We start from the raw sequence: 23,931 nt of genomic DNA, 5'->3' as shown, positions 1-23,931 counted from the left end.
TTAGGATTACCTAGGATCTAGCAATTTCCATAATAAAAGCCTGGAGGGCCTGGAATATCATATTCCAGATGGCAAAGAAGCTTAGACTACAATCAAGAATTCACTACCTAGCAAAACTCAGCATTAGCTCTCAGGGGAAAAAGATGGATATTCAATAAAACAGGGGATTTTCAACCATTTCTGATGAAAAAAACAAAACAAAACTGAACAAAAAAATCCCATCCTCAAATATAGGACTCGAGAAGCATAAAAAGGTAAATAGAAAAGAAAATATTTTAGAGATTAAAATGTTTGTTTCGACATGGGAAGATGATACTTATCACTTAAGAATTGTTTTTTTGTGAAGCTAGTTAGAAGGGGTATAGACAGAAGCTGTGGGTATAAGTTGACTTTGACATGATATTAAAAAATTAAGGGATGGAAAAAGGATTGTAATAGGAGAAGAAAAAATGGAGGTAACATGGGGTAAATTACATCACATGAAGAGGCACAAAAGACCTATTACTGTAGATGGAAAGAAGGGAGAGAATGATAATTGTTGGAACCTTAATCTCATCAGATTTGGCACAAAGAGGAAATAACATACATACTTAGTTTGGCATAGAAATTTGTCTCACCCTATAATGAAGTAGGAGAAGGGGACAGAAACAGAAGAAAATAATAGAAGGGAGGACACCAATAAAAGAGGAAATGAATACGAAATGGGATGCTAATGAAAGAGGAGAAATTGAGGGAGGTGGGGATTGGAAATAAAACTGGTGAGGAGGGAAAGGGTCAAAGGAAAAAGAAAAGTACAAGTAGGACTACAGGAAATTCAGAATTAGTAATCTTAATTGTGGATATGAATGGGATGACTCTCCCATAAAACAGAAGCAGACAACAGAGTGGACTAAAAATCAAAATCTCACAATATGTTGTTTACAAGAAATACATTTGAAATGAAGAGCTACATACAGAGTAAAGGTAAAAGACAGGAGCAGAATATATTATGTTTCAGCTGAAATTAAAAAAAAAAAAAAAAGCAGGAGTGGCAATCCTAATCTCACACCAAAAGCAAAACTAGATCTAATGAAAAGATATAAGGAAGAATATTACATCTTGCTAAAGAGTATCATAGATAATGAAGTAATAACAATATTATACATATATGCACCAAGCAATATAGCATCCAAATTCTTAGAGAAGTTAAATGAGTTGCAAGAAATAAACAGCAAAACTATACTAATGGGAACTCAATCTCCCTCTCAGAATTAGTTAGATCTAATCACAAAATAAATAAGAAAGAAGTTAAGAAGATGAATAGAATTTTAGAAAAGTCAGGTATGATAGACCTCTGGAAAAAAATTGAATGAGGAGAGAAAGGGATATAGAATTTATTTACAATATATTAGACATTCAAAAATAATTGAAAAAATATTGGTGTTTTTAAATTTTTTTTTATTAACAAGACATTGATTCTTATATCTCTCCATTTAAAAAAAGATATAAATTTTTAAATTTGAAAGAATTTCATGTTTTAAAAATGTCATTTTTTACAAATAAAGTCTTTTAGAATCTGTAAAAGGCCAATACTTCATAAATACAAAGAAAGCATTATATATGCATTATAACCTGTTAGTTAAATTTTGCTTCAATTATTTTATTGATATTGTTTTTCAGGGATTGATGCACAGATGTATAAAATGCTTAATAATGCCAAGAAGATTTACATTTCATTTCTCTTTCTAGATCAAGTATTCTAAAACTCAATTTAAATTAATTTATCTGTAATAAGTTGAATTTTGAGAGAAAGAACTGAGTTTAAATCTAGCTTTTTGTTTAGATCTTAATGTTGATAAGGTCAGCAGTAGGGATCCAAATGTTGGTTCACTGGTTTTTTTTTTTTTTTTTTAATAGTATCTTATTTTTAAAAATACATGTACAGATAGTTTTCAACATTCATTCTGTGTAGATTCCTATGGACTGCTGAGAAAAGCAGTGTATCCCTTTCTCTCTTCATTCATTTTTTTCCAGAGGTCTATCATATCTGACTTTTCTAAAATTATATTCATCTTCTTAACTTCTTTCTTGTTTATTTTGTACTTAGATTTATCTAATTCTGAGAGGGAGGTTGAGATCCCATTCATATAGTTTTGCTGTTTATTTCTTGCAACTCATTCATCCTCCTCTATTTTTCAATATTTCTTAGGGGTGCTTTATGCCATGATTAAGAGACTTGGACATAGGAAGTCATCACTGTCATGAAGGAAAAAATATTTTAAAAATAGAATAGATGGCACAGTGGATAGAGCACCGGCTCTGAAGTTCAAATCTGGTCTCAGTCACTTAACACTTCCTAGTTATGTGACCCTGAGCAAGTCACTTAACTTTAATTACCTCAGCAAAAACAAAAACAAATAACCGTTTATGTTTTAGTATAAGAATGTTACAAATGTTTCAGCCCACTTCTAAAATCACAATTATTGAATTTAAAAGTCTAGGTCCATTTAAAAGAGTAAACTCCAAACAACATGGCTAAGTGTTATTATTTTTTAAAAGTCTTATGCATTTGAATCTATTTCCTCATGTAAAAAAAACATTTAATGCCTACAGTATTTTTTTTTATTAAATTGTTGTGAAGCTCAAATGAAATACTGTATATAAAATATTTTACCAGAATGAAAGTGCCATATAAATATCAGCTCTGAAGATGATAATACTTTTAAAAAATAGAGCACATTAGACTTCATTGCAAAAAAAGCATCATATATGCATATATATATATATACACACACACACACATATACATACATACATACACACACACATACACATATGTGTACACAAACAAAGAAAATGGGCCCAAACAAGGTCCCTATTAAATTTATCTTGGAGTCTTAGCTTTTGTACCTTAAGTCAGGCCTATAGAAGACCAGGCTAGATAAATATAAAACTACATGGTATTTTGTTTTGTTTTGTTTGCTTTTCATGGCTCATGTAGTTCACTTGTCTTTCTTTTGTTTTCAAGAAAACTGTATTAGCAGAGCATCCTTTTCATATCAAGGACCCCAGTCTAGTAGTAGAAGGACAAGTGTATTACCATGGGCTTCCTGAAAATAGCATGAATGTTTTTCACTATCACCTCCAACAATTATTCCAAAGATTGATGTGTTGTTTTAGTAACGCTCTATCACTCAGAATCCCTCTGTTTATGTCTTTCCACCCCCAGAGGGTAACCATTCTAAAGAGTTATCCCTCACTGTATGCTTCAAGACCCATAAACTCTCTGTGAGAACAATTAAGAGCTTCCACTACTCAAATTGAAATAGATACCAATTAAGCAAATTATCCAATAAAACTAAAAGAAAAAAATTAAGCCCCCACACATTAAAAAAAATATATCACCTACCTACACTGAAATTATTAGAAATTTCTACTTTACAGCTTATTGAGTGCTTAGTAGTTTTTCTTCACTACTGTTGCCAGAAGAGAGTAATCCTTGCTGTTTTTACCCTTTTTGCTTGTAACTCTAATGCATCTTATATTCTCTAAGCTAAACTATAGATTTTTTATAAATACCATATTCTTTGAGATTTGGGGAAAATATTTTTATGCTTATAGATGTCATCATTTGAGATAATAAAGTGATAAAATATAACAAGGAAAACAAAATAGGTTAGTTACTTCAGTAATTAAAACATAGCACATTACATTCAAGAAAATTTCAAACATCTAGTTATTGAAATCTTTTTTAAAATACTACTTCATTAAATATCTCTTTTGGAAAAAAAAAACCAACATAATGGGTTAAAGTATATCTAATGAAAAAAGGAAGGGAGAGAAGGATGGGAGAAATGAGGAAGAAAGGAAGAAAGGAAGGAAAGAAGGAAGAAAGAAAGGAATGGGGAGAAGGCGGGGAAGAAAGAAGAGAACAGGAAAAGAACAGAAAGAAGAAATAAATTAAGGAGAAAAGGGAGAGAAAGAAAAGGAAACAAGGAAAGGGAGGAAAAGAGAAGAAGAAAAAAGATAAGGCGAGGAGAAGGAAAGAAAGGATACAAGTGGAGATCAGACAAGAGAGTTGTTCAGCCATTTTTCAATTATGTTCCACCCTTCAAATCCCATTTGGGAATTTCTTGGCAAAAATACTGGAGTGGATTTACCATTTACATATTAGGAAACTGAGGTCAATAGTGTTAAGTGACTTTGTCCAGGGTAACAGGTAGAATGTGTCTAAGGCCAGAAAGTTACTCATGAAGATGAGTTTTTCTTGCCTGACACTGCATCCACTGGACTATCTAACTGTCTGATATAAGAGGGGACACCAACATGCTACTTTTTTAAAAAATGAGAAAAGAAAATTTGCAGTTAAAGGAGAGGAAATACATTTTGAGAAATTATTATACACAATTATATGCTAGCAAAACTGATAATTTAAGTGGTACAACTAATGCTATAGAAAGACAAGCAAATCAATTCATTATAAGTGAAGTTGTGAATTGGTTCAATCAGTTTGGAACTCTATTTGAAATTTACCAGCAAAGTTAATAAATTGAAATTTGATCCAACCATCTTACTCCTGGAAAAAATATTCCCTGAAGAGTTTCTTTTTTTCTTTTTTTTTTCAAATGACTTTATTTTATTATATTTATTTACATCTTTGTTTTGTTTTTTGCTGAGGCAATTGGGGTTAAGTGACTTGACCAGGGTCACACAGCTAGGAAGTATTCCGTATCTGAGGCCAGATTTGAACTTAGGACCTCCTGACTTCAGGGCTGGTGCTCTATCTCCTGCACCATCTAGCTAACCCCTCTGAAGATTTTCAACAGTAATACAGGATTTTTTAATGTACAAAAATATTCACAGTAACATCATGATAATTAAAAAGTTGAAAATATGTGTCTGACAAATGGTTTAGAAATTAATAGCATAAGAAAATAATGAAATATCAGTACATTGTAAGGAATGATAAAGATGAAGATTTCAGAAGAAATAGGAAGACTTGTAGGAAGTTATAAAGATTAAGAAAAACTAAGGCAAAAGAATAACAAATAATGACTCTAGAAAGAGAATGACATTTTCAACCATTATTGAGAAGTTAGGAAGAGAGGAAGATTTGGGGTGAAAGACAAGGAGATCAATTTTAGAAATAATAAATATATAAATATAAGCCATAATAAATATATAGCCAATTCTAGATGTCTAATAGTCATTTGGGTATATGAACTGAATAGTAGGAAATATGTTGAAGCTGACCAAGTAATTCTGAGAGCCTTCATAAAAATAATAATTGAGACCATATACTGTTGAGACCATCAAGTAAAAATAGTCAAGAGGGAGAAGAAAATTCATAAGTACCTGAACAGTTAACTAACATGACATGGATGAACATCCAGTAAGAGACAGAGGAGAAGTGGTCAGACAAGTAGAAGAAAGAAACCTAAAAGAAGAATGTGTTACTAGACCCTAGAGAGAAGAGACTATCAAAGAGGGTGACTGTTAAAAGCTGCAGAGAGGTCAAGAAGAATGAGTTGAGAGGAGTGAAGAAAAATAATATAAAAGCATCTGTTACAAATTACTTTCTCAATGAATTTATCCATAAAGAGAAGAGAGCTATAGAACATGTCTTTTCCTAAGAATATATTGTCTTATGATTTGTAAATATATTTAAACCAGTAAATTATTAGTGAATGTAACACAATAGGTATTAGGAATGCAACACACACATACACATACAATACACCCCCCCCCCCAAATAGTGAAAATGAGTGTCTGGCCTCAAAGAGCTCACACTTTCCTGGAGGGAACAGACCATATTAAAAGACAAGTATATACATAATAATTTGAGGAAGAAAGAGGAAGCACCAATAAAAAAGCGGATTAGAAAAAGTATCCCATAAGAGAAAGGATATGAACTGAAGGAAGCTAAAAGTTATAGGATGCTTAGGTTCAGAGAAAGTATCTGTCAGGCATGGGAGACATTCTTTGTAGACATTTGTACAGAAAACAAAGATGTAAAGCTTGACAATCTTAAAGTACCATAGGATTTCCTAAATATTATTCAACTTAATCTTCTCAATTTTTGACTGAATTACTCTTTGTAATTCTATACATCTATAGTACATCTATAATCTGTAGCATTTGTACAAAACACAGAAGTATATTGCCTTTTTGTTTCATATTATAGTTTGTGCAATATATACTTTTCATGCATTTTATTTTTTCAGTGGAGATTGTCAAGACTAATTTCTTTCGCAGTTTTTGACATGGTGGTTTTGTATTGTTCTGAGACTCAATGTAACCAGCACATCAAAGGGCAAAACTTGAAAAACCTACTCATAAATAGGAAAACCTTTTTCAGTTTGGAATCTGTGCAGGATTTCAATGACTCTAATGAATATCAATTACCCCAGGGATCCCAGGAAAATTAATATAGATGGCAACAGCAGAACAGAGGTCTCCAACTGAAGGCAATTTGTGCAAGGTTAGAGCCTAAAGAATATATGACCAATCTTCAAAAACTTAAAATTAATCAAACTCTTTAGTGCAACAATTTGAACTCTCTCACTTTATCTGGTTCAGCACCCTTTTTGTAATCATCCCCATAGCTCACTATCCTGAAACTTGTACCATATCTCCCACTAAAATTGATTATGAGCTGGATGTAAATTTCTTGTGACACTACTCCATTTCTAACACTGTCTCTTATTTGTGATGACCTTTACATACTCATTACCTAGTTCCTATTGTGAGAGCAGGGAAGCAGTCTCCATAGTTATGGGATTCCACTTAAAGGAAATGATAAGCTACAATCTGAAACATTTATCAAATTAGAACATATGATTGTGTGAACATAGCCTAGATATCTCTATAGATGCAAGAACAAGTCTATTTCATTGGATGAGAGGCTTGGTAATCTTCTGTGTAGGGGTGCAATATAAAGTGATTATTCAGAACTCAAGAAAAATTCCAGAGGTTGTTGAGTTAGGAAAGACTCATCTCTGGGAAGAAATTATATAAAACTAGGGAAAGGTAACACCATGGTGTAATTCCTCCCCTTCCCACTCACATAGACACCATCCTCCATATCCTCCATCTTGGCCAACAGAGGACTTTTTTGAGTTTTAAAGGAACAGAAAGATTTTAAAATTCCTGTTATGCTATTGATACTGTAGCATCATCCCTAGAAGAGATGTTATTAGACTCTGTATAGGAAGTCTTATATTTAGAGCTCTACAAAAAGTTGTTAGCAACTCCAAAAAATGGCTTGTCATCTTAGGAATTTTAGAAAATTCAGCAAAGCTACATATCAAATTTTTACTCTATGTATTTTTTTAAAATTTTATTTAGAATTTTTTTTCCACAGTATATATGCATGAGTAATTTTTTAAAATAATATTATCCCTTGTATTCATTTTTCCAAATTATCCCCCCCCTCCCTCCACTCCCTCCTCCCGATGACAGGCAATCCCATACATTTTACATATGTTACAATATAACCCAGATACAATATATGTGTGTAAATACCATTTTCTTGTTGCACATTAAGTATTAGATTCCGAAGGTATAAGTAACCTGGGTAGATAGACAGTAGTGCTAACAATTTACATTCACTTCCCAGTGTTCCTTCTCTGGGTGTAGTTGTTTCTGTCCATCATTGACCAACTGGAAGTGTTTACTTTATGTATTTGAAGTGTGAACCTACTTTTCTCTGCACTCTGTATATACTTCTGGGAAATGATCAAACATTCTGGGTAGAAGTTATGAAGAAGTGTTCTTTATTATACTACCCAAGAAACACTCTCTTCTAATAACTAATTAAGTCAGGTAAACTAATTGGTGTTACTGATAATAAATGGGAATGGATATAAGCTTTCCAAATATGATAGAAATGGAAAATGATAAGATGATGTAAGGGACACAGAAAAATATACCCAGTAATATACTATTGATACAGCTGTGAACTGATCTAACCATTTTAGAGAATAATTTGTAACTATGCCCAAAGTGTTATGTAGCAGTACCCACTTTAAAGCGGCATTACCACTATTGACTGACTGGGTCTATATCCCAAAGAGATCAAAGGGAAAAGGGAAAAATCCTAAGTGCAAAAATATTTATAACTTCTTTTTGTGATAGCAAAGAATTAGAAACTCAGATGATGAATTATTGAAATTAAATATATGTTGGAAGGGAAGCATATTTTCACTTTTTTGCAAGATGGTTAATATGGGAATATATTTTGCTTGACTTCACATGTATAATGGGTATCATATTGCTTGTCTTCTCAGTGAGAAGAGGAGGGGCTAGAGAGAGAGAGAGAGAATTTGGAACTCAGAATTTTAAATGAAAGTAAAAAAAGAAAGGAAGAGATGGTTTCAGAAAAACGAAGACTGCCGTAACTGATGAACTCATGCAATGTGAAGGGAACAAAACCAGAACAATTTTAAATTATAACACCAACATAAAATATAAATACTATATAAAACATAGGACTTAAGAATTATGATCTAATACTATGACCAATCACGATTCCAGAGACTAATGATAGAAAATGTTACCCATATTCTGATAGAGAAATGATAGGCAATGCAGACAAAGATAGTATTTGTGCTCATGGAAAGCAATGGGGATTTCTTTTGCTTGATGATGCACACATTACATGAATTTAGTTTTTCTTTTTCTTTTTTTTTTTTTTTTCCAGTGAAGGAAGGCGTAAGTGGAAGAGAGAGAAAGTGCTTGATACTTGACAAACTATTTTAAAAAGAAAAAAATAAAGAATGGTAAAACATACATGTTGAAAATTGTGATCTACAACATTAGAAAAGAAACTCCACAATTCCCCTCCATCAATGCTACTCTTAGAGCCTAAAGTGAGATAGAAGCCAGTCTTGGGAAATTGCTTTGTCAGTATGATGAGGAGTTGGAAGAATAAATTGAATCACATTGTGTGGAATCACTCAGATAAATTCTAGGACCTTCACATTTGTGGGGATCTACTGGGTAGATTATATCCAAGAGAGTCTTTGCATTTTCTTTTTTGTTTGTTTGTTTTAATCTATAAGAGTAAATATTTTTTTCTTTAAAAGTAAGACCCTTTGTTTTAAAAAATAACCTTTCTTTGTTTGAATGCTTGTCTACTGCTACCTATTGTATTATTGAAACAGTATGAATGGGGCAACAATTATAAGTTTGGGTTTTTCATCTCTAAAGAATTGATGCCTAGACATTTTCTGTTTAAAATATATTCAACAAAGTTTAAAGATAAAGGTGCTTCAGAACAAGCTACTTCATTTTAGTTTCCTCATATAAAGCTAGAGATCTGATCATGTCAGTACATATTTAATGTTTCCCCCATCTTTTTCCAACCCACATTTTTCACCCTTTCTTACATTACTCCTAATTGTTTTTCCTGCCTCAATGTAGTTCCACAAACTAACCCCCGTGCTTGGAATGCACTCCCAATTCTTATCAGAATCTTCTTCCTTCAAGACTCAGAATAATTGTTGAATTCACTCTCCCCAGTCCTTTTTCCTTTAAAAATGTTATCTATTTATTCACTTGTACACATCATGTATTTACTGAAAATAAGTTCTTTTTGACCAGTCTATTTTTGTCTTTGTTATCACCAGCACCCAGTACATGCATATAGTAGTTGCTTAATAAAAGTATATTGAAGTTAACTGCCTTTTTGTTTTCTTTTCAATTATTTTTCCATTAAATATATACATACATAATTTGTACATATTCTCTACTCCTTACTTTTCCTCCTAATAAATGATTTAAAAAAAAAAAACCCTGGGTAAAAATATGCAAAATTAACAAATTTCCACATTGGGCAAGTTCAAAATCTCTGTCTCAGTCCATAACCTTTCTTTAGATGGATTAGATGTGTGTCCAGTTATGTTGATCAATTTGTTGAATCTTTAAAAGTTATTATCTTTCAGTGTTATTTTTATTGCGCAAATTTTATGTTGTAATTATGTTAACAAAATCAAAGTTCCCACAGATATTCTAGTATTTGGACATCTTGAGTTAAAATAAGGCCAAAGTGCTGTTGTACCAATGCTCCAAATCAGGCATTTTAGGTGCTTCCATTATACTGAGTGGGATACTAGTAAAAATAGAATCTAATTGGGAAGTGGGAGTAGGATTAACGAACACATTAGAATATATCATGACTTAAATCTTAGATTTTATATTTTGCAAGTATGACTCATAAAATATTGCTTGTCTTCTAATTTAGAGGAGAGAACATCTTTAGTATTACCTTTTAGCATAATATTATACAATAGAATGTTACACAAATTCAAATTCAAGTTCTTCACACACAGATATAACATATACCTAGTAACACTGATGATTAAATGTGGCCATTAACGTTATGAACATTATGAATATGTAATTAACAAGAACAATAAAGGTATTTGATGAATCACATGGATGTTTCTGAGGATTATCCTGGTCAAGTTTTCAGAGGTTCATTACCAGGTTGACTATAGGATAATTAATTCCTTTAACCAAAGCCATTTTCAAAGACTACTTACTAAGTTAAAGAAAGGTTTCATTGTATCAATCAAAAGTATTGACACTTAAAAAACTTTATATCCTTGAACTTCTAAAATAACAAATACAGCTATTGAGTGCTTGCATCAATATCTATGTATTGAAAGAACTACTTGAAAGAATGGAAGGAGGGCTTATCTAAATTTGGCATATTCTCTAAATTAAAGCATGGGACCCTATAAAAAAAAGAGACATTTTTTAAACTTAATTTTAAAAATGTTTCTAAATTTGTCTTTCATTCAATTATTATAATATCCTTTTATGTTATATTATCTGCATTTTATATGTAAGAAAATGAGGCAGAGGATATTTACCTATTGTTACACAACTTTTCAACAACTACAAATAAAAGCAAGCACTCTTTCCAGAGAACTACATTTACTCAAGCCTGGATGAGTAGGTGGGAATCTTTGACTACAGGCCAAAATTACCCTTTTATAAGCCATAATTTTTGTCCTTACTTTCCTTATTTAGAAAATAAGAATAGACAGGATAATTCCTAAGATTTCATCCAGCTCTAATAATCAATGGCCTGGGGACTAGGTGTTTCATTGGACTAGCAATCAGAGAAAGATTTGAATTCAAATGTGGCTTCAGATACTTACTGGGTGTGTGACACTAAACAGGTCATTTAGTCTTCCTCAGTCACAATATCTCATGTGTAATGTAGGTTATTATTAGGACCTAAGGAGACAACAGAAGTAAAAACATATAGCAAGCCTTAGAACACTATCTCAAGGATGGCTATTATGCTAGGAAGTTAGATGGTGCCATAATGCATAGAGTACTTGGACCAAAGTCAGAAAGACTCATCTTCCTGAGTTTCAATCTTAGAGACTTGCAAGCTGTGTAACCTAGATTAAGTCATTTAATCCTATTTGCCTCAGCTTCCTTATCTGTAAAATGAGTTGAAGAAGGAAATGGCAAATCTCCTGTAATATCTTTGCCAAGAAAACTACAAATGGGGTCAAAAAGTGTTAAATATGACTGAGATGATCGAACAACAATTATGATGTTATTATTGTCTCATGCATTGAACATATATGATAATGAGTACAGTATTCTGGTTTAATTTCAACTTCTAAAATTGATATATTTAAAAAATTAAAACAATCTATAATATTTTATGCCTACTGTGAATTATAAAGTTTTTCCATTTAAAAAGAATTAAAAATTATGATAATGAAAAATCAAGTAAATACTTGTTGTATCTTGTCCCTGACTTTATAGAAGCTAAATCTATATCTACGTAAAATTTCTTTCATTTTAAGTGGGAAATATATCCTTCCCAAAGTATAAATTTGCATTAATATATTTCTGGTTTCAAAGAACAAATATTTACAGTAAAGCTAAAAAATACATTACTAATCAAGATAGTAAATTCAAAGAGAAAGTAATGATCTTAAAATTCCAACTTTCTGCCAACCTTAATCTATCTGCAGAGTCATCCACATCTGTTCAATGTTTAGAAAGTATATCAAGAAGGTGAAAAATACAGGTTAGTAACAACAAATTTCACAGAATCCATTGATTTTGCAGACTGTCTTGCCACTTTCTATTTGAATCTTCTTCTAGTTTGGTCTTGAGTGTGAAAACAATAGAAATCAGCTTCTTTTGCAAACCATGGTAGAAACATATAGTTCTGACCTGAATGAAGAATAAAGGAAGCAAAGAAACAAACATTGAAATTTATAAGAAATTTCCTAAGTAATATAGTAATGAATTTAGTTTTAGGAAATGTCTACATAGAACATAATTGCTAGAATATAAATGGTATAAGAAAAACAAATATAACAATCATTAATAAGAATAATTTATATATGGGTTTTAGGGAGAGGAAAGGCAATGAAGCATTTGTATAATCCTTATCATGTGCCAAGTGTTGTACTAAGTACTTTTATAAATATTATTTCATCTGAAACTTACAATAATCCCATGGGGTAGGTGCCATTACCATCCTATCTTACATTTGAGGAAACTGAGGCAAACAGAAGATCGAGTGATTTTTCCAGGATCACATAGTGAACAATACTTATAACTAACATTTTTATAGCACACAGCATATGCCAAGCACTGCACTAAGTACTTTTAAACTATTACTATTATTAACTATTTATATTTCTTATTAATTATTATCTCATTTAATTCTTATCCCCATTTTATAGAGGAAAACTGAGACAGATAATACCAGATTGAAACTTGTCTTCCTGACTCCAAGCCTAGTATTGTATTCACTGAGCCACAAGTTGTCTCTAAAGTTTATAAGCTGTTTTTAAAACTGCTTTAAAGGTTTTTTAAAATTATGTATATTATCTCTTTACATAGTAATACACAACGCTTTAGTAAACAGCTATCAATGTCAAATTGCTTCTTAAGAGCACTCCAGGTTTTAAACAAATGCCTGATTGTTATTTTGTAAAATTCTGAAGATATAAAACATTTGGTTCTTCAGAAGTCAACATAAAATGATTACCTTTTAGCCTAGCCATCTTTTGCTTCTGATTCCCAGGAATTAAGTTACTTCTGGGATTGTCCCAGTGATTAGAATGATACTTTTCAGAGCAAGGCAGGATCCCTGAAAGGAAGCCAGACCTGAAAGTAGACTTTTTGATTTTTTTAAGTACTCTGAAGACACTTTGATATCCCAGAAGAATCTACTTCTCAGGATTCTTCAATAAATCTACCCCAGATTGGCCCCAGGGGAAAAAAAGATAAAGGGCATATTTAAATAAACTTGAATGGAAAAAATAAAGTTAGAGAATCTTAACTTTTTTCTTATGCAAGTCAAACAATTTCTTTGAATGCTTCTTTTACGCATTTCATTTTATAGCCTACAAAAACCTACTCGCACCACTATAAATCACTTAAGAGAAATGATTTTCCATTGTTAAGTGTTTTTTTTTAAAAGAAAATAAAGCTTTCTTCTAAAACATATTTTCTATTCAATTCTGATTTTTTTTTCTTTTGCTTCAGGCTCTTGGAAAGTGTTACAGATTTAAATTAAACTTTAATTAAATTAAACTAATAATAGTTTTTAAACAGTTCTGCATTCATGACTTACAATTTTAATGATTACATAGCAAGGGTAGAGTGAACATGTTCTATGGGTTCACTTTAGTAGTAAAAGTCAAATTAAACTGAATTCTAATTAGGGTACAGGTTCCAGAGAATAAGACACAATTACTCATTCTCTGACACATGGTCTTTTAGATTCATTTAATGACAAAACCTAGCAGGAAAACATGATGTCACTTTAAGGAATATAGAAACACAATGAAAAAAAAATTCACATTAAAACTGACAATGGGTAAAATGCCAAAGTCATATTTTTATAAAATACTAAATTCAACTTTTACTATCTTTCTGAACACAAATAAATTAGAATATTTTCAAATTTTGTACATAACTTTTTGTTTCTTCTTTCAACTTTTATGAAACTTTACCTTCATGGAGTATATTGGTACTATTTTGTTTCTCCTCTTCACTAAAAATATTATTTTGCCAAGTCCTAGTAACAATAACTAGCATTTATTTAGACCTTTAGAGTTTATAAAACATTGTGCCATTAGGCCATTTGATCCTATTTGAAGGATCAATTCTATGAAGTATATGCAATTATTAGCCCCATTTTATAGGTAAGGAAACTGAAGATGAATGAATTTATGTGACTTGCCTGAGATTACAGGAATAATAATTGTCTAAGGATTTTGAACTTAGACTTTCCTAAGGCACAAGTTTGTACTCTATTCTATGTTACCAAGCTACTGAATCTCCCTGCCTCCAAATACTCTTACTCTTCCATATCCTTCTACTACTACAATCTGAGATTAATTTGTTATATGTATAACAATCTAATCTAACTACTTAAAGTATCATTGAAATGCTCCAATAACTTCCAATAAAAACATCGTTTTAGCAGGCACATTAGGAATTTTCTAATCTTCTGCTACATATAGATAAGAAAGATATCCAAAGGAAATAAGATCTATTTTCCAAAATATGAGAAGACCACAAATTGGATTATTAAAAAACTGAAAACACCCATGAAAAGACTATATAAATATAAAACAATAATCCTGAGTTCCTTTAAAATAACCAAATATATTAATGACATTAATATAGTAAAATATATAATATAGTATATTGTTATGGGCCAGAACTCTGTACTTGAAACATGGATTCTTACAAGGGGCTAACTCAGTGGAATTGATGATACAATGGTTATCTAGTTTAGCATGGTGATTAATAGTTCTCTAGTTCAGTATGATTGATTTAATTTCACCACAAATCATGGTTCCCTAGTGATATAATGATTGGTTTATACTCAGTGTACTGTAAATTATCTAATTATAATAGAACATATAAAGTAGGACAAACTCAGTCAGGGTGGGACTCAAAGACAGATTCATTCCATCTTCATTAGACTCTTAGTGGCTCTCCTGGGGGATGGGAGGCTCGGAGACAGAACCAGAGAAGACAAGAGAACTGGAGGCGGGAGCTCAAGCTCTTGGCGCCAAAGAGAGCCAGATTCATTCACTTCATCTCACACTACCCGTGGTGGTGGCTGGCTAGCCTCCGGCACTTCCCCTACTGAGACCAAGGCCAATCTGAAAGGCTCTCAAGAAAGCTGCCCTGCCCCAGGCAGGGAAACTAGACTGGGAAGAAGATAATAAAGTATTTGGACTTTAACACCTGGCTATTCTCATGGTGATTACTCTGTTGAAAGGCTGGTTGCTCCCAAGACCTCCAGAAAACCAACAAGAAAGCATGGGACATTTTGGCACCTGAACATGGAACTAAGGAATTATAATCAGCAGTCCAGATAGACACATCATGAGTTCAGTGGAAAGAGTCTTCGATCCTGATTTCAGTGAAAAAGTCTCCATGACCCAGAAATTAGGATACGTACCAAAATAGACAAGAAGGAAATTTTGTTAAGGGCTAAAGTAGCGTTTCAACTGAAATGGGACAAATGTTGTTTAGAAAACAGCCTTCTTTTCCACCTCAAGGAAAATGTGTCAAAAGTTTAGTTAAACTCATAAAAAACCAAAGTTTAATTGTGACTTCGGAGTAGATCATTGAACTTTTAGAAATATTACAGTACTTGTCTCCTTGGTTCTCTAAGGAAAAATAATTATATCCAGATGAATGAAAATTAGTAGGAGAGCCACTATGTAAATATTACAATGATAATGGTCCTAATTCAATTCCTAGAAAAACACTTTATATATATAACTTAATACAACTGGCTTTAAGAAATTACATTAAGTATTAGAATAAGAAAAAAGAAGAAAAAACAGGAGGGGGAGGATACTGACAAACTAGGTGAAAAGGATGAAGAATTAGACAAGAAAGGAATTAAGTACAATTCTGATAAAATTAAAGTGTGGGGTGATTCACACAGCAGGAGTCATTAGGGCATTCCCCAACCCCTAACCTAATCCCCTCAATTAACTCTTCATGAGTGAGGGAGGAGGAGGGGGAGGGGAAGTGACACAATCAGCACCACCTATGAAGCAGCCTATGACACAATTACAAAAAGCACTAGTTAAAGCAAAAACAAACAAACAAACAAAACAAAACAAAACAAAAAAAGGACAGGATGTATCTGATTTAAGGACACATATTCTGTGATTGAAGAATTTGATTCTTCAGGTAAAGCCAGGAGATGATACACTCCTTTTGATATGGAAATTATTAAAGATTTTTAAAACGGGGCTACATCGTCTCATGTTAAGATGGTATTAGAGAATTTGGCTTATGAAATTTTAACCCCTAGTGATTGGAAATCTATAGCAAGGACATGTTTAGAACCTGGACAAAATTTTTTGTGGCTTTCGGAGTATAGTGAACTATGCAGGATACAAGCCCAACAAAATAGGCTAACTGAAGTTAATATGCAAATCACCTTTGACCAACCAGCAGGTAAGGGTCAGTATGCAGACACTCCAGCACAGATTAATTACCCTTTGAAAGCATATGAGCAAATTGCTGCTGCTGCTATCAAAGCAAGGGACAAGATAGAGGGGAAGCCTTCATGAAAATAGAACAAGGTCCAAATGAACCTTTTGCTGATTTTGTGGGACATCTGCAAAGAGCTGTCTTACGAACGACTGAAGAAAATGTAGTTACAGGAATTATAAGACAACTTGCTAAAGAAAATGCTAATGAGGTTTATAGAAGAATTATACTAGGACTACATAAGGATGCTCCTTTAGAGGAGATGATAAGATGCTGTGCCACAGTGGGCACAAATGCTTATTATACCCAGGCTATAATGCAGAACATGTAAGACTCATCAGTGCTTTCAATGTGGTAAAGTCGGGCAATCTGAAAGCTCAATGTAGGCAAAGAGTTGGAGTAAGAAAACAGGATGGGAGCACAAGACCTAAAACCCCTATAGTCAAAATGCAATAAGGGCTTCCACTGGGCCTCAGACTGTAGGTTGACTCAGGGAAATGAGAGGTGGAACCCAGCTTTAAGACCTCAAATAAAAAACAGATGGGGCATGATGGCAGTTGATGTTATACACAGTCTTTAGAAGTTCAGGACTCTGATATGATCAGTCAGCAGAGAAGCAATCTGATGGGAGAAAGGGATTACAATTGGGGAGAATACAGGCCTTTTAACACGATGCAAGGGCAATGTCCAGTTCAAGCAGCTCCACTATCTTTAGATAATCTCCAGGTGATGTGTAGAGATCCAGAAAGTGGTAAATGGAAGGGACCAGATAGGTTAACTGCTTGGGGGAGAGGGTTTGCTTATATCTCTACAGATGGGGAAGGAATCAGATGAGTGCCAACGAGCATCTGGAAACAGAAAAAAGAGAAAAACCTTGAAACAAAGGAGAGGACTAAGAAACATCTGACACTGAAAGAGCATGGCTGATAATGAGGTTGTTACAGAACTTCAAAACCAGCAGGAATCACTGGATTCCCTGAGATGAAAAATTGTTTATAAGACTGTTGCAGAACTTCAAAACCAGCAAGAATCATTAGATTTCCTGAGATAAAAAATTGTTGATAAAAAGTGTTGCAGATCTTCAAAATCTGCAGGAATCATTGGATTCCCTAACAATAGATGAGACTATTGCAGGACTTCAAAACTTGCAAGAATCATTGGATTTCTGACACATAAAGTAATGGACAATAGATTAGTTTTGGACTATTTCTAGGACTTATGGACATGTATAATTTCTAATGTTGATTCATGTTGTTTGTTATGTATGGTGGCCTCCTGCACTTCCCCCACTGAGACCAAGGGCTGTCTAAAAGGCTATCAGGTAAGCTAGCTGGGCCCCAGGCAAGGAAACTAGACTATGAAGGAGATAATAAAGGATTTGGATTTTAACACCTGGCTATTCTTGTGGTGATTACTTTGGTGAAACAAAGGCTGCTCTCAAAACCTCCAGAAAACCAACAAGAACACTACATTATATAATCCAGTATAATATAACACATGACAATATAATATAATAGATATAATATAATAATAGATAACATAATATTATATATATAATAATAGATATAATGTAATATAATATATAATGTAATATTAGATATAACATATATTACATATAATCAAATATATTATATAATATTATATTATATATAATAATAAAATATAGATATATAATAACATAATAATATAATATAGATATATAATAACATAATAATATAATATATTATAATATGTTATATTATAATGTTTTAATGGATATAATATATGCACTATAATATTATATATAATAATATAATATATTATAGGTATATAATATATTAATAAATATAATAATATATATATAATATCTATATAATATAACAATAGATAACATAGTGTTATATGATATGATTATAATATATAGCATGATAGAGGATAAGATATACTTAAAGAGTAAAAAGCATGACATAATTTTAAACAACCTAATAAAATGATAATTTAATATATGTGTTTCTAAAACAAAAACAACTAAGTGATTTTTTTAAAGCTAAGATATGGAGAAACACAGAATAATTGATAGCGTTTTTTAAAGTCAGCCAAGTTGCTACCACAGAAAATGCAGAGGAAGTATCTTTTATCAAGTTAGAGAGAAGTACTTCCTGTCAATCATTTATGAAGGACACAGAGAAATGCTAGCAATGGAGACTAAGTAATGCTTTTTAATGCCAACTGAACAAAAACATGAACTATTGGAGTTCCTTAAGTTAAATGACAATAATGTGCAAGATAGAATTACAGATTATTTATTAAGATCAGGTATAAGAAAACAACATGGAATTGCAATGGCAAAGTCAAAAAAGTCAATGAAATGAGTCAAAATTTGCAAAGTATAAAGGGTAAATGTAAATCTTTTTGAGTTATATGCAGCAAAAGAACAATTAAGGACATTATGGGTTCACTGATTTCTGGTAAGGTGAAACAAAAATGGATGAACTTCTAATTTCTATTTTTCAGGACAACATTGTAAATCTCTGTTTTAAGATTTCAAGGAGAAAGTTAACATTTCAATATGAAACTAATGAAAATCAACAATATTGAGTGAAACATGAGATAAAAAGCCAAGGAGTAACAAAAATATTTCTTAATTATATAAATTATTCAGAGAGAGATTTCATATATATATATATATATATATATATATATATATATATATATATATATAAATATATACATACACAGATAAATGTACATATATTTATATATCATTTTTATTGCCCATTCTGACTGAATTCATTAAAAATTGATGATGATGATGAGGATAATTGATGATAACAACAACAATAAGTTAATGTGATATAACCCTGAAGACAGGAAAATTTGACTATATAAGTCTTGCCTCTCACATACTTGCTGTGTGATCCTAGACAAGTCAGTTAGCCTCCTAGAACCCCAGATATGTGTTAAGACTCTAAGTTATGGAGAAGAATCTTAATTCTATTAGTATTCTCATCCAGAAATTCCTTAAACCAGGGTTCCTTATACTTTTTCCATTTGTAATCCCTTTTCACTCAAAAAAATTTTACATGACCTCAATAAATAGATACATAAAATAGGTATATAAATAAAACATTTACTGACAATAAACAAAAAATTCATGATCTTCACATTCAATTATAAGACCACATATGGGTTGCAAACCACAATTTAAAAAGCTGGATCTTAAATCAATCATATAGTTTACATATCTAATTATAATATAATAACAATTTGTCTGAACCTGCTATTTCCTTAATATATAAGATTCTTGTATTTGTTACAGAGAATGCAACTCTGATGGGCTGACTACATTGTTCAAATGCCCAACATATGCTTGCCTAAAAGACTATTTTTTGGAGAACTCATGCAAGGAGTGACAGAAGAAGCAGTACAGGGACATTCTCAAAGTCTCTCTGAACAACTTTGGAATTGATTGCACTACATGGGAAACACTGGCACAGAAGCACTCAGCACGGCTACGTCAAAGAAGCTAGTATATTCTATGAGTAAAAAGTAGAGTTAAAGCAGCTCAAGTGTTCACAGGTGTCCACCTGTCATAGAGTAGTTTGAGCTCATATTGGTCTGATCAACCTAGTCGGACATACTGATCCCTAATTCTATCATACTGATGTCATTTTGGTCATCTTTAAAAAAGAAATATAATAACCAAAATCTTGTTTAGTCACTTAGTCACTCTGACCCCACTTGAGGTTTTCTTACCAGAGATACTGGAGTGGTTCGCCATTCCTTCTCCAATTAAGGCAAACAAAGGTTAAGGTTCTTGCAAGAGGCTTCACAGCTAATAAGTGCTGAATTTGAATTTGAATTTGAATTCAGATCTTTCAGACCTCACACTCAGCATTTTATCCACTGCATCACCTAGCTACCTTTTCAGATACTGAGAAAAGTAGCTAAAATACATGATAAACTATGTCACTCCAATCAAGGTACCCAGAAATTCACAGATGATAAAATACAAGGAGTCAAGTGTACTAATGTCTTTCCATAGCTAATCACAAAAGCACAAAGAAGAATTGACAGGTAAGGTCATTAGATTATGTATTAGCATTAGAGATGCTAATACAAAGAGACATATTTGATTTCAGAGTGATCACTGAGACTTCATGGGAAAACACCCATTTAGAATATATTTCTGGAATATTAAAAAAAATAGGCTAGCTAAAAGAAGTACAAAATAAAAAATAAGATTAAATTCAGGAACTACAAAAAGGGAAAAATGATTTAGGTAAAAATACATTTCAAAATCCAAATCAAGCAAAAATAAAGTACTTGAGGACAAGGATGGTTTCATTTTTATCTTTACCTGCAAAGGCTAGCACAGTACTTTTCATGCAATGGTAATTAATAAAAATTTATTTAGATATATCAGATTAAATTCCTGAATAGGATATATAGGAATATTGAATAATATACATGATACTTAGATAAAAATATAAAGCATTAAATACATGTGGAGAGTATGAGAAACAAATTACAAATCTGGCACAGAGCTTGATATAAGGGACTTTTAGACATCTGGTCTCTTGTCTAACAAAATCAGAGCTGCTGATAATTTCTTGATATAGCTTAACAATAACTTAATCCTCAAAAAACTGATTGAACCAATATAGTGACCATCTATTACATTCTATATAATTACATGGGGAAACTAGTATGGGAGAGATAGGAATTTCTTAAAAATTTTCCTATAGAATGAATGATATGGATGCACAGGGAACTCATAGACCAATTTTTTTTAATCTTTTAAATATTACATTTTCTCCAATTATAAATATATTTATTTTTTAAATGAGTTCCATATTCTCTCCATCCTTTCCTTCCTTCCCTATTCCCTACTTAAGATGGCAAGCAATTTGATATAGATTCTTTATATGTATAATATGGAAATATTTCCATATTAGTCATCTTGTAAAAGAAAATATAAACAATAAAAAATATTCAAAGTTTTTTTTTAAAAAATATGTGCTTTGATCTGCATTCAGATTCTATCAGTTCTTTCTCTTGGAGATTGATGGCATTTTTTATTATAAATCTTTTAGATTTGTCTTTAATTGTTATATTTGTGAGAACAGCTGTCATTCATACCAACTGATTTTAAAAATCCATATAAAGGATAGAAGTAAGCTTATATTATTGAGATGGGCTATAAAGTATGATTCAATCCTATAAAAATAGTATAAGAGCATTAAGACAAATGATTATCTAAGACTAGTGAACAAAAAACTTTTTAAAAATTATTATTTTTTAAAATTATTATTGGAAGAAGATATTGTTAATACAAGATAACTTGCATTGTATTGTTAATAATATATTAACTACATTTCAAACAGTTTTATGCATGGAAATGATATTATATTTACACATTGGGCAGATAAAGATAATATCTCAAAGAAACAACAATAATATTCCACTATCCAAATAAGATCACTGAGAGAAGATAAACCACTTGGTTCTACACTCTTTGTGATTATGCAATTTCTTTTTACCCTGAACATTTTCTCCTCTGCTATATTATGAATCTTCTCTCCTTTCCAAATCTTGCTTTGATAATTTTAATCATATAAAACTATCATTGTCTCTGAATTGTACATGTCAATATTCTGTTCATCATCTTTGTCACTTCACAGACCAAATCTCCTTTCCTTGGCGCCAATCTCTTAGATGTGTTTCCATTTGAATACAAGTTTCTTGAATTCAGGGACTTTATCACATTTGGATTTGTACTCATGACAACAGGCCAATAGTAAATGTTTAACAAATTGTTTTTCATCCACATTTAACATTTAAAAAAATTAATGCCATCCAATTTTTGTGACTTTCTCTTTCACATTTGATTGATTCTTGCTGTTTACAACTATAACAATTACAAGACTCAGTTTCCTCCTTCATAAAACACCTGTAGCATTAGGTCCTGGTTGTGGAAATCAGTGACTGTGTGGCAGGGCAATGGGGCAGAGTAATTTAGGGTCTATGTATCTGCTACAAAGGCTGAAAGAGAGAAATCTATGTCTATCATGAATACTTGAAGCTGTGAAACCTAGGGATTTCCTATAAAGCAGTGACATAAATAATGACTTGATGATTTTTCTGCTACTTATCTTGCATTTGAGGGATATCTACTTATTTGGACACTATATGTGCATTTTCTTTCCTTAGATAATCTACTGATGAGGATTGATTACTGCACCAAGAAAAAAATCATGAAATCAACTGCTCTAGATAGTTCAGCAACCAACAAAAATGAAAAAGTCATTAAAGGATTGTGTTCTAAAATAAAAATTCCTATGAAAATTCTCTTCTTTTGACTTTAAAAATAATATAGACCCTTAACTCCTTCTACTTCTCAAATATTCTACAGTCAAAGAAGACAACCCTGAAATTGAACACGTATAAGTTCATTTTATTCATGCCACATTTATCCAGAAGTCATTCATAGATTCATAAATGTTAAAGTAGTTGAAAAACTATGCTTACAAAAGAGAACCAAATTTTTTGTTTAAAAGTTTTGTAAATGAAACATGCTTCTTAAAAATATAAATGATGGTTATTGAAAAAATATTTTTCTTCTTTATTTTTACCATAACTTCAGCAAGAGGCAAATCATTCATCCAATACATTTCCTTCAAAAAAAGGCAAAATATAGAAGTTTCATACATATACATTTGGGAGAAAGAAATGTCTACAATTCCCTAATCATTGGAGTAAATTAAATAATTCTAAGTAGAGGTGGCATAAATATATCCAATAAACATTAATGTTGTTTACTTAGTAACTTGTATTATAAACACTCCACACACACTTAGAGTAAACATTATTAGTGGGTTAGTGTATTTGAGAATAATATTGGTATTCCAAAGTTAGTAATCTTGACCATATCTATCCCTTTGAAAGGAAATATTCATTCTCATCATTAGATAGCAGAAGGCCATTTTAAAATATGGTGACAAAGAAAGACAAATATTCACTAGTCCTTAAAGGAGGAAAAGCTATATTACTACTCAGTCTGATGACTTTCAAAGTAATACATAGGAAGGGGAAGGACTGAAGGAAAGAGAAAAGCCTAACTTTTACCTCTCCTGTTAAGAGACATAAATCATCCTATGAAGCTAGGCTTGAAAGCTAGTATTACCTACTTGTCTGACATTATGTAAACCACATTTGGAGGAAAACTGGTTCCTATTACTTCAGTAATGGCTTTGTCTCTACAATAGTAAATACTTGTGTCTGACACAGAAAATGACAAATGTCAGTGATACTTTATAAAAACTAAATGAAGGTAAAGAAGTTATCTGCTTTAGTCATTTAAATGTGTGAACCTGGGAAGGTCACTTAATATTCTTTGGGCCCCCCAATCAGAAGTTTGAACCAGATTGTCCCTAGAGGCTCTTTTAG

The 23,931-nt window shown here is 31.8% G+C and overlaps 1 protein-coding gene across 1 annotated transcript in view; it reads right to left on the bottom strand.

The window, feature by feature from the left end:
* The window catches only part of PRKN (parkin RBR E3 ubiquitin protein ligase), a 1,861,641-nt gene that overhangs the window by 1,642,139 nt on the left and 195,571 nt on the right, over nt 1–23,931 (bottom strand).

This window comes from Sminthopsis crassicaudata, chromosome 4 (genome assembly GCF_048593235.1).
Source record: "Sminthopsis crassicaudata isolate SCR6 chromosome 4, ASM4859323v1, whole genome shotgun sequence".
In the NCBI taxonomy this organism is placed as follows: Eukaryota; Metazoa; Chordata; class Mammalia; order Dasyuromorphia; family Dasyuridae; genus Sminthopsis; species Sminthopsis crassicaudata.
Note: the sequence above shows the minus strand (reverse complement) of the source record. Positions and strands in the feature narration are given on the sequence as shown.